Source organism: Aquarana catesbeiana, linkage group LG04 (genome assembly GCF_042186555.1).
Source record: "Aquarana catesbeiana isolate 2022-GZ linkage group LG04, ASM4218655v1, whole genome shotgun sequence".
NCBI lineage: Eukaryota > Metazoa > Chordata > Amphibia > Anura > Ranidae > Aquarana > Aquarana catesbeiana.
Window position 1 is genome coordinate 394,218,337 of NC_133327.1, and position 13,045 is coordinate 394,231,381.

Below are 13,045 nucleotides of genomic sequence, written 5' to 3' on the forward strand. Positions count from 1 at the left end.
TATCACTCTCATGACATCTCTGACATGGGCTTCCTGGTTGGTCTGAAGCTGCACTACCGCTAGACCCACTTTATCTTCTTTGATGGGAGAAAGGCCTTTCTCTCTGTTGAAGAAATCCTGTATTCCAGGTACTGTATGTCCTGGGTTGAGATCAGCTGGGACTTGTCCCGACTGATCAACCAACCAAGAGAACGCAGGAAAAGTTATGCTTCCTGTAAGTTCTCTTCTAGCTGTCAATATGACTGGGCGACAAACAGGAAATCGTCAAGATAGGGGATCACTGTAATGGCCCTGACGCACAGCGAAGCTAGGGCCTCTGCCAGGACCTTCGTGAAAATCCTTGGAGAGGATGCTAGTCCAAACGATAGTGCCCTGAATTGGAAGTGGAGAACTTCCGAATTCACCCTAACTGCTAGTCTGAGGAATTTCTGGAAATCCCGATGTATCGGTACATGCAAATATGCATCCCTGAGGTCAATCATCACCATATAACAATCGGGAAACAGGAGATTAGTTACCGTGAAGATAGACTACATCCTGAAAGGCTTGTATCTGATAAACTTGTTCAGGGGGTGGAGATTGAGAATCAACCTGAACTTGCCTGACGGCTTTCGGACTACGGACACATGGGAGTATACCCCCTGGCCGCATTCCACATGTGGTACTTGGCTGATGACCTGTTGATCCAACAGCTCTCCCAACAGCAAACTCAGAACTCCTGCTTTCTCCCGGTCTCGGGGTGACCAATAAGGTGGGCGTGGGAATGGCATTGAACTCCAGCCGTTTTCTTTTATCTGTAATATAAACAGGCTTGAAGTTGCATTGGTCAATTGCAGGAGGATGTCCCCCAACCTTCCACCGGAACACAGGAGTCTCTGGGGCTTTGGGGTGGTCTGAGGAGGATTGAATAATATTCCTCCTCTACCACGTCCCTTGTAACCTGTCCAGTGTTTTTTAGGACAACCCTCTCTCTCCTGTGGGTCTGCTGCCTCAAACCTCAAAAAAGACTTCTACCTTCAGGTTTTTTTCTTTTTCTCTGGGAAAGCTTTCTTCTTGTCCTGGGTACGCTCCAAGGCCTCCTGAAGCCCAGGTCCAAAGAGGTGAGCACCTGAGAAAGGCAATCCACAAAGCTTGAGCTTTGATGCTGCATCTCCTGACCAATACAAATATAAAAACAAAAAAAAAAACGCGCTAAAAAATATTGAAAACAATAATGAGATTGTAAAGTCCAATACAAAAAAAGTCCAATGGTGACAGGTGACGTGAAAACTCCTCAATGTGATAATGTTGAAAAGATGATAACTCAATTATGACATATCTATGTGGTGAAATGCTTACCAGAACGTAAGCCAAAAACAGACCAGTGGCTTAAACCCAGCTTGGGCCTTTAGAGAGCGATTCCAATGAGACAGAATCAGTCGCACTCGTGTAGCATATTCAGGTCCGCATGGGGTTATCCAAAAAATATATGGCAAAAAACATAGCGTAATACTGATACAATAACAAACACAAAAAAACAAAAAAATGTATTAAACGAATTGCACTTACAATAAAAACGAAGGAATACAGCGATGCCGGCCGGCACTCAAACAAACTCCCGTCCACAACAGGGCGACGTGGTGATATCAGTACGTCGCCCTGTTGTGGACGGGAGTTTGTTTGAGTGCCGGCCGGCATCGCTGTATTCCTTCGTTTTTATTGTAAGTGCAATTTGTTTAATAAATTTTAGTTTTACACGGTATCACACTATTGGCTGTTCTTTTTATACTATATGCACCACTGAGCCCGTGATGAGATTGCCAGCACGCGTTTACGTTATTTTCGTCAGGATTTCGGCTTGTGCTTTACCTTATTGGCCATCTGGTAAGCAGGAATTTTAAGAGGTTCACTATATAGATACATCCTCTGTCACGTCTTATGATGTCAAGTCCCTAACTGTGTGGAGTTTGCGCACACTAGTTTGCCATCTGGTAAGCAGCTTTATGTGGCCTGTTACACTTGGTGGGATTTTTTCCATGCTCCTCCTTTTGGGTGACAGTTGTATGCTCACTTGTCCTTGATATCCAAAGAGCACTACCTTATTGCATGTTTGCATGACACTCACGTTACACTCCTGTGTGTGCTGTGGACACAGGATACTTTTATGATTTGGGTTTGTTGAGTGTTGCACCCCTTTTTTGTTTTTTTGTGTTTGTTATTGTATCAGTATGTTTTTTGCCATATATTTTTTGGATAACCCCATGCGGACCTGAATATGCTACACGAGTGCGACTGATCCTGTCTCATTGGAATCGCTCTCTAAAGGCCCAGGCTGGGTTTAAGCCACTGGTCTGTTTTTGGCTTACGTTCTGGTAAGCATTTCACCACATAGATATGTCATAATTGAATTATCATCTTTTCAACATTATCACATTGAGGAGTTTTCACGTCACTTATCACCATTGGACTTTTTTTGTATTGGACTTTAAAATCTCATTATTGTTTTCAATATTTTTTAGCGCGTTTTTTTTGTTTTTATATTTGTATTGGTGTGCCTTACTTATAACCGCAGCTCTTTGTTTTTAATTTTTATTAATTTTTATTTCTATTCTAGTCTCATTCTCACTATTGTATTCAATTTTTTCTAAGCGCAGTTTTTTATTTTTAAATTTATCTCCTGACCAAGCTTTCAACCACACGGCCCTTCTTGCGGCATTTACCAAAGCTGCTGACCTGGCTGCTAGCTTTACAGATTCCGCAGAAGCATCAGCTAAGAACCCAACTGCTTTAAATAATAAAAGGAAAAGATTTTAGCAGTTGTTGCCTGGATGTGCCTGCAGAAATATGGGACTGCAACTGGGTTAACCAGCATTCTAAATTTCTGGCAACACAGGTAGCTGCAAGGGCTGGTTTAAGCCCAATAGAAGAGGCATCCCAAGCCCTTTTTAGCAGTACGTCACCCCATCTGTCCATGGGGTCTTTAAGGGATCCCAGGTCGTCGAAGGCCAAATCAGTCTTTTTGGAAACCTTCGCCAGCGGCGCATCCAACTTAGGGAACTTGTTCCAAGGATGGGCTGTGTCCTTTTCAAAGGGAAATCTGCGTTTAAGGCTTCATTCTCACGAGGCGGATCTGCTGCCTCGGAGTCCGCCAGCGCAGCGGGAGATCTCTCCGTTGATCTCTGCTGATCCGGCAGATGGCAGGTCCCTCTTTGCTCACTGAGTGAGGAGGGGCTTGTCGAGCGCCGCTGGTTACTATGGAGAGATCAGACGAAAAACGGACAGCATGTCCGTTTTCATCAGATCTCACCCGATCTGATAGGGACGGATGCGAATGTAGGGGCATCCGTCTGATTTTAGCGGATCGGATGTCAGCAGACATGTCACCGCTGACATCCGTCAATCCATAGACTACCATAGAGCGCCCGTTCAGGTCCGCCGACAAAACTGACAGGCGGACCTGAACGTTCCAACCGCGTGAAAGGGGCCTAAGACTGCCTGAAAAAAACGGTCTTCTTTCCGGGTGCTCCCACTCCAGCAAGATCGTTTCTACTAGAGACTTGTGCACAGGGAAAACTCTGGACTTCTGCGCAGTGACCCCCTGATACATAAGGTTGTGCTTAAAAAGCTGTACAGACTCCTCTCTGATCTCTAAGGTGTCATAAATCGCTTTTAGTAAGTCCCCCACATCGTCCAGCGTCAATCTGTACCTGGACCATCTGGAGAGAACTTTTTCTCCCTCAGAATCAGACCCTGAGTCCGGTTTAGAAGAGGCAAGCGATCTGAGTTCCCGCTCTCTATCTTCTGTATCCTCCTGACTAGGCTCAGATAGAATAGGCATACTTGCTGCTCTAGATAGGGGCACAGAGGCACCCTGCATCCTACACATCATTCCTTTAAATGACTTGAATGTGGATGCACTTTCGTCTTTCACAGACGTAAGGATTTTATGACACTCTGCCATAGAGTCATCCTTAGTTAAACTGCTGACACATTTGGGGCAAAGTGGTTTCTCCCAATTGCAGCCTAGCTTTTACCCACATACGGCACATCTTCTCCTAGGTGGCTGCATCTGGGTCTTGTCCTGTGCTTTACACTGTAAGCAAAAGGAAAGACAGAAACACCCATGAGAGCCCGCCCCCGACCCTCACCAACACTGTGCTTAGATCAGAGAGAAGGAGAAAAGTGCCCAGTCCTTCACCTGTGGTTCCCCACCCAGGGAAGGATTTTGGTCACAAGGACCCTACCCCCTCCCAGAGTAAGCCATGGTCTCCCCTCACCATGCTTACCTGAGAGGTGCTGGTGCCAGAAGAACCGGAGTCAACCGCCTGGGATGCTGTAGTGCCCTCCATGGCTCCTTGGTGTTTGTCACAGCCTCTGCTGGATCTACACTGGCTCTGGATGCCCAAAAAGCCACACGCTGCTCCTGGAGACCAGAACCTTGTCTCGTGGCTCCCACTAATGATGTGGCTCCACCGGAAGCTGTGTCACTTCCGCTCATTGTCGCGCAGAAGCCCCTCCTCCGACGCATTTATGAGAAAATTTGATTCTATTGAATATATTTCAGTAGAAAATTGTTTGTTTTTTTATTTTCAATTATATAATAAATAAAAAACCCAGTGGTGATCAAATACCACCAAAAGAATGCTCTATTTGTGTGGAAAAATGATGTAAATTGCATGTGCGTAGAAGTGCAGTACTGAATAGCAAAAAATGCTCTGATCATGAAGGGGGTAAAACCTTCTGGAGCACAAGTGGTTAAAAAAACCCGAAAACTGTAAATGCAAAGAAACACTTGCTGTATAAAGCGAAGTAATAATAATATTATATTATATATATAGCAGTGCCATGAATATGCATGTGCACAGTATTGAACAGCACACATCCAGCGCGGTCACTGTGCAGGAAGCAATACAGCAGGCTTTACTCCCCCATCGCTTTTCTTTCACCCACAATCAGCATTTGATTGCCGGATGGAAGAGAGAAGTACAGGTAGCAGAGTGCCACAGAGCTGTCCATTGCCTGTCCAGACACTGATCAGAGGGAACCTGCCTATCCTCTCCTCCCCTCTGCTCAGCTAGGCAGAGGGAGAAGGGAGAGAGGAGGGAGCTTCTCTCAACTCAAGACTCCCTTTGCTAGACATCTGTACAGAAGCCTATTAGAGGAGTCAGCTCAATGTACAGATCTGTGCCTAGTCAGACCGGTGCAGGTTAGAAATCCTGTTTAAAGGATAAGTTCACCTTTCATAACATGTTACACCCACAATCAGAGTGTAACATGTTATGAAAGCACCGGCCCCCACTCTGACAGCTAGTGGGGGGGGGTGGGGATCTTCTTTTCCCCGCTAGCTGTCAAAATGTTTTAAAAAATGCGTCAATATGGGGCTCCGCCCACCCGGCAACATCACTCATTCACAGTGCTCTGGGAATTGAAAACTACTGTCAGCCTTAGCAACTGTCAGCTTGTAGTTCTCAATGAACTACCACAGCAATCATGCTTCCTGTCAGAATGTATCAGTTTCCATGTATGAGGAAGCAGATACACTGACTGTCTGCAGGAGACCCGAATGGCATCAGCGATCTGCTAATCACTGGTGCAATGCTTTACAGGCTCCCAAAACAAAACATAATAAATGCAGTTTTTTACCTGCAAAAAAAGTGCATTTATTATTTTTTGACAAAAGGTGAACCTATCTTTTAAATATAGGCGCACAATGTTGTTTATTTGGCACACGTAAAAATAGCTTATCAGGCCAGTAGTAGAAAAAAAATATATAGATAGATAGATAGATAGATAGATAGATAGATAGATCTATATCTATATATAGATATATATCTATATCTATATATAGATATAGATATATATATATATCTATATATCTATCTCTCTATCTATATACACATATATATACAAACACACATATATATATATATATATATATATATTTTTAATACCATCATTGGGAATATTTGCTCTTTTGACCTTGATTTCCATTACACAGCACACAATGCAATAAAGGATTTCCCACTGTAATCTCAATATGACCACTGCTACAAATGCTATATAGATTACAAAGAAAAGGTTCCAGTCATGGTAGCAGCCGAAGGACCTTTCATTAACATAACAGAGAATACATAAAGTCATCATTACATCTCCACAGGCAAGCTTGTGAGTCCTGGTCCCAGTGATAAAAGGGAAGGGAGTGTTTGGGGGGGGGGGGGGGTCAATCATGTGACCTGCAGGGGTCTGCATGTACACAAAACAATAAACAATGTAGCCACACACCTTCATTAAATGGCAGTCAGCACCAAAAATGGTTTGCCTTTGTATTACAAATATAGAATATTAGATCATTTTGAAGCCTAGCTCCTAGAAGGATCCATATGCATGTTAGTAATTTTGTATTTGTGCAATTTTTCCTCTAACTGGAAGACATTTTTTTTTTTTTTTTTATTTATTTACTCACGTCAATCAAACACTAAACAATTAGGTTCCATGCACACTGAAGCTCAAAAAAGCTTTTCCTGGACGCCAGATTGCTGGCAGAAAACACTGGTTGAAAAACATGCTTTTAACAGCGTTTTGTACTAGCGTTGATGAGCGTTTTTAATTAAAATACACAGAGGACACTCCAAAAATCCCACAACGCTTTCCAAACTCCCACAATGCATTGAAAAAATAGAACGCCGAACGCTAATTAACGCGCGTTTATGAGCGTTTGGTGTTTTTTTAGTGGTGAAAAGCGGCACTTTGAACGCAAATTTCTGGAATTTCAGAAAAAAAAAAGCTCATAAACTCCACTGCTCATTAAAGTTAAAAAACGTCCATGTGTGCATAGACACATAGGCTAACAGAGTGGAGTTCATGGGCTTTAAAAAAAAAAAACGCCCAAATTCCAATAAACTGCAGTTTATCAGCTCCAGTGTGCATGGAGCCTTAACCTTGGATAATGTATGCAGGAGCAGCAGTTGACAGCGTTTGCTTCTCTCAAGCGACGCATGTGTAATAAATGATGCCCCCCATCCCTAATGGCCCATACACACGATACGAAAATACAAAGTAAAATTTCATCCGAACGATTTTCAGATCGTTAGTACGGTGCTTTCAGCAGCCGATTACGTTTTTTGGCCAGACAAAAGCTGTTTGTGCAGACTATAAAATTGTTGTCGTACATGAACTCAACATCCAATTTTCATTTAATCAGTACGGTTTTTGTACGAAAAAAAATACGTAAGCGCAAGACTACGCATGCTCAGAAACAAAAGAATACATACAAAACTAGTCAATATGTTACTTCACTTCTGAAGTTGTATTCTGTCTTGGGAGAATTTTTGTATTGTAAGTAATCTCTTCACTTTCAACATGAGACTAGCACGCAAAAAAAAAAAAAAAAAAAAACGGACGTTGGGTTGTCTGAAAATCTGATCGTGTGTACGAGGCTTTAGACTGAGCTGGAAATCAGGCAGTAAAGCTGGCCATAGACAGATCGAAATTGGACTGGTTCAGCAGGAACCGGCTGAATTTTGATTCATCTGTGAGCAAGCTGGTTGTACTAGAGTCAATCTATCAATTGACTTCAGTACAAGCAGCCTAAAAGGTTTTTTTTTTTTTCGTGCGACCACTGCGGGTAGCTATAGTCGCAAGCAGTGATCATTGTATTCTGATGGCGACGAAATCTGTTTATAAATATACCCCTGGGTATGGTACATGTGTTTTCATGAAAGACTTGTCTTAACTTTTTTTCTGCCTTTGTTGCAACTGTTGATGCTGATCACCTCCAGCCTCTTTGCTGCCAATTCCCATTTACAGGAATTCATGTACCTCAATAGTGGCAGCATGACAGCAGGTTTCCTGGCGGTGACAACAGTGGATCATGCCTGTGTTGAAACAGTCCACATCGGAAGCCTGTGTTACAATGCAGGAGCACAATTGGGAAAAAGCAATGTCACCCGATACCAGGAAGTGACTGAACAAGGTCATTCATGAACAGGTATTGAGTTAATGAAAGTTAATGAAAGAAATGCAGATTTAAAAATTTTACAAATAACTCTTGAAATTCCATTATGAAGTAAAAGTTTATATCACATTTTGGTGTTTGGGTTTACAAATACTTTAATAAAATATGATCAGTTATCCGCTGTGTCCAGCAGCGCATTTCGGGAGGACTTCATATGACGTCCACTCAGAACGGTATGTCCTGCCCGACTGTCTTTTGACTGTAGGCCAGGCGGGAACTGGTAAAAGCCATGGAAGCTGCTCTTTGGCCCGGTTTGATCTGCAGTTAGGCCCCTTTCACACTGGGGTGGTAGGGGGCGTCGGCGGTAAAACAGCGCTATTTATAGCGCTGTTTTACCGCGGTATTCGGCCGCTAGCGGTGCGGTCTTAACCCCCTGCTGGCGGCCAAAAAAGGGTTAAAACCCTTCGTATAGCGCGGCTATAGCCACGGCATTACCGCGGTATAGCCGCGCTGTCCCATTGATTTCAATGGGCAGGAGCGGTGAAGGAGCGGTGAATACACCGCTCCTTCACCGCTCCGAAGATGCGGCTGACAGGAGATTTTTTCTTCTCCTGCCAGCGCACCACTTCAGTGTGAAAGCCCTCGGGCTTTCACACTGAAAAAACAGCAGAGGCTGTTTAGGGGCGGTTTGCAGCCGCTATTTTTAGCGCAATAACGCCTGCAAACCGCCCCAGTGTGAAAGGGGCCTGACTATGGAGCTGTACATGTGGTCAGTTATGACACCGGCCACCGATGGTTTGACAGGCTGGTTGAGAGCACAAGCAAATATGACAGTTAACATTTCCAGCATGCCAGGAAATTTACCTTTTTTAAGAAAACATTAAATTGGTGGGTTTAGTTCCACTATAAAGCCATGGAAGCTGACATTTTTTTCCTCTGTTTGATGTGCAACTGCCATGGTGCTGCACATGTGATCAGTTATGACACCAGTCATTTTATGGCTTGACAGTTCGTTTAAGAGTACAAACAAATGTGACAGTTATTTAGGGCATGTCTAGTACATAAGGCTAAGCTTAGACTTGTGTCTAAATCACCATGCCTCTATAAAATGTGTTCAGATCGCTTTTCAGAGGAGTTTGACAGGCAGTGAGGAGGGGATGGGACGCCTCACCACCACCTGTTTTAACCCTCATAATTGCTGCACAAACAGCCAGAAAACGCTGGGCATTTGCAGCGCTTTCCATTTCACTTGAATAGGTCATGTTCGGTAGGCTCGCTATCCACCAAACACGACAGGAGCGATAATTTTTGCAACAGGCATGACATGTGAACTCCTGTTTTCTGCAGTTTAAAACGGTAGTAAACCCTTAGAAAAAAATCTCCCCCTACAAGGTAAAGCCATAATGTGCTAGTATGCATCGCATACTAGCATATTATTGAAGACTTACCGTAAAACAAAACCCTCCATCGGCGTGCGGTCACGGCTACAGAGGCTTCCATCTTCACCCAGTCTTCCTGCTGGGTTTGCCAGCTGCCATGGCTGAGCCGCAATGACGTCACTCTCGTGCAGAATCTCGGGCGCGTCACACAGCTCTGAACAAACGACACGGGTATGCCATTCCTTCCGAGGACAAATGTGACGGTGACATCACCCACTGCTGCTCACTAAAATATCTCCTAACGGTTTAGGGGATATTTATTTAATACAGGCAAGATTTACTATAAGCTTACCTGTAGGTAAAAATACAAAAATAGAGTTTAATACCACTTTAAAGGGGCTGCTCAGAAGGCATTAACAGCAGCTCAACTGCTGGTTTTGAATGTCCACTGAGGCTAGGTTTATAACTGCGTGGATGGTTCCCACTGTGGGTCTTCACCTGTTCCCACAGCCACCCCCACAGAAAAGCACGCTGGATGTGTCCTAATGGCACGACTCAAGCACTGGAAATCGCACCCACATTGCACTTACAGTTCCCGTATGGGCTACGATTCCAGAAATGGTGCAGAGACCTTTTCCCTGAGTTTTAGGAGCCACGGCAGCCCATTCAAATGAAGGGCAAAATGCACGGCTTGCAGTCGCATTAATGTGAACCTAGCCTGACAGCGAGTCTAAACGAACCACAACTGTTTTGAGAAACAGTTGAATGGATGGGTTTAGCTCCGCATTAAGGGCTGTGTGCATGTGCATTTCCACAAAGTGCAATTTTCAGCCTAGTCATTTAAAGTGGTTGTAAACTGCGGCCGATTATAAGAGCCCTTGCACACTGGGGCGGCGTCGGCGGTAAAACGCCGCTATTATTAGCGGCGTTTTACCGTCGGTATGCGGCCGCTAGCGGGGCGGTTTTACCCCCCGCTAGCGGCCGAGAAAGGGTTAAATACCACCGCAAAGCGCCTCTGCAGAGGCGCTTTGCCGGCGGTATAGCCGCGCCGTCCCATTGATTTCAATGGGCAGGAGCGGTAAAGGAGCGGTATACACACCGCTCCTTCACCGCTCCGAAGATGCTGCTAGCAGGACTTTTTTTACCGTCCTGCCAGCGCATCACTCCAGTGTGCAAGCCCTCGGGGCTTTCACACTGGAATACAAGCAGCGGCACTTTCGGGGCGGTTTGCAGGCGCTATTATTAGCGCAATAGCGCCTGCAAACCGCCCCAGTGTGCAAGGGCTCTAAGAGAAAAACCCTGTAAGGCAATTGCATAATGTGTTAGTATGCATTGTAGAGCTGCATGATTCTGGCCAAAATGAGAATCACAATTTTTTTGCTTAGAATAAAAGGATCACGATTCTTGCGATGTAAAATCTTTCACATTATACAAAAAAAATGGGCTAACTTTTTTTTTTAATTCATTAAAGTAATTTTTTCCAAAAAAAGACCGCTGCGCAAATACAGTATGACATAAAATATTGCAACAACCACCATTTTATTCTCTAGGGCAGGGATATGCAATTAGCGGACCTCCAGCTGTTGCAGAACTATAAGTCCCATGAGGCATAGCAAGACTCTGACAGCCACAAGCATGACACCCAGAGGCAGAGTCATGATGGGACTTGTAGTTTTGCAACAGCTGGAGGTCCGCTAATTGCATATCCCTGCTCTAGGGTCTCTACTAAAAAATATATATATAATGTTTGGGGGTTCTAAGTAATTTTCTAGCAAAAAATATGATTTTAACTTGAAACCAACAAATGTCAGAAAAAGGTTTAGTATTTAAGTGGTTAAACTTTTTCCACTAAGCCCTCATTCCCACGAGGTGGATCCGCTGCCATTGAGTTTGCCGGTTCAGTGGGAGATCTCTCCGTTGATCTGCACTGAGCCGGCGGATGACAGGTCCCTCTCTGCCCACTGAGCAGGGAGGGGCTTGTCGAGCGCTGCTGGTCGCTATAGAGATTGGACGAAAACGGACAGCATGTCCGTTTTCGTCAGATCTCACCCGATCCAATAGGGACGGATGTGAACGTAGGGGCGTCAGTCTGATTTTGGCGGATCGGATGTCAGCAGACATGTCACCGCTGACATCTGTCGCTCCATAGCCTGTTCCGGTCCGCCGACAAAACTGACAGGCGGACCTGCACGGTCTGTTCGTGTGAAAGGGGCCTTAGGCCCCTTTCACACGGGACGGATTCGTGTTGATCCGCCCCGTGTTTATCCGCTGCTCAGCGGGGATCGCTCCGCTTTCCCCAGCTGAGCAGGCAGACGACAGGGCGGGACCCGCACACTGTGCAGGGACCGCCCTGTCAGATCTCCGCTCTCCCCTATGGGGGATCGGAGGAACACGGACCGTCTGTCCGTGTTCCTCCGATCCGCTCTGCAGACGGATAGAAAAATAGGATTTTCTTCCGTCCGCAGAATCGGACGAGAGCGGAGGCGGACGACATCGGGTGTTAGCGGATGTACATCCGCTGACACCCGCTATCCCATAGGGATGCATGTATGTCCGTATTTCATCCAAAAACGGATGGATGAAATACGGACATACGGTCCGCACGTGTGAAAGGGGCCTTACACACGAAGTCCCTTCCATTGACAAATTGTTACAATGTTTACACTTAGTTCAACTGATAAAGAATGTTTTGATTCTTGGCAGACTGACCAGTTTTTCTCCTCCTTTCTTTTGACAGCTGTGGCTTCAGAAGAGCAGAGAGAAATCTTTGCATAGAAAGAATCAGGAAACTCTTTAGTCAAGATCACGATAACGATTCTTGATGATTACTCGTGCAGCTCTAATGCATTGCATACTAGCACATTATGAAATACATACCTTAGAACGAAGAGAACCACTGAGAGGGCTGACATCTCCCGCCCCTCCCGGGTCTTTCTTCTGAGTTCACACGCTCTGGCTGTGTGGTAGGCTGGAGCCACAATGACATCACTTCCGTGCATGCGTGCAGGAACCCTCGGTTCTGGCATGAAGCACTGAAATTCCAGAAAGGTATGCTGGACCTTCAGAGTGCGTGCGCCAGTGATATCACTGGCTGCATCCAGGGTGAACATCTCCTAAACGGTGATATTCATTTCGGCTACAGGTAAGCCTTATTATAGGCTTACCTGTAGGTATAAAATTACAAAAGTGGGCTTTACTACCGCTTTAAATGGGCTGAAACTGTACTTGATCGCACAAAAAGTAAAACGCGCTGCACTGGATCGCATGGTACTTTGGCATAAGGATGGGCTCGGGCATGTTCGCATCTCCACATGCCTGAGCCCATCAGGAAACCGACACCGTGCAGTGCTAATCGCAGGCAGCGAGACATATCTCGATCTGTGCAGCCACGGATCAGGAAATGTCTCACTGCCTGTGATTAGCGCGGCACAGTGTCAGCTTCCTGGCGGGCTCTGCACATGGGGGGGTTGTGAACACGCCCGAGTCCATCCTTACTGTGGCACTATATGTTCTGGTGCAGGAAAACGCAGTGCATTTGCAACGTGCTTGGGTGGGCGGTGTTAGAAATTCATTGACACCAGCAGCAAATCGCACGCCCAGTGCTGTTTTGAACACGGGTTTCCCGTATCTTGTCCTGGGGTAAAAAGGCCCTAAATACACAAGTAAAACAGGTTTCTATAGATTCGCACACAAATAAAAATGCCTGGGAATGGATCTGCTCAGGTGTGAGCGC

At 45.2% G+C, this 13,045-nt stretch overlaps 1 protein-coding gene across 5 annotated transcripts in view; it reads right to left on the bottom strand.

Moving 5' to 3' along the window:
* Nucleotides 1-13,045, bottom strand: part of LOC141140242 (heat shock factor protein 2-like) — a 60,052-nt gene that overhangs the window by 46,280 nt on the left and 727 nt on the right. The gene's annotated exons all lie outside the window — the stretch shown is intronic.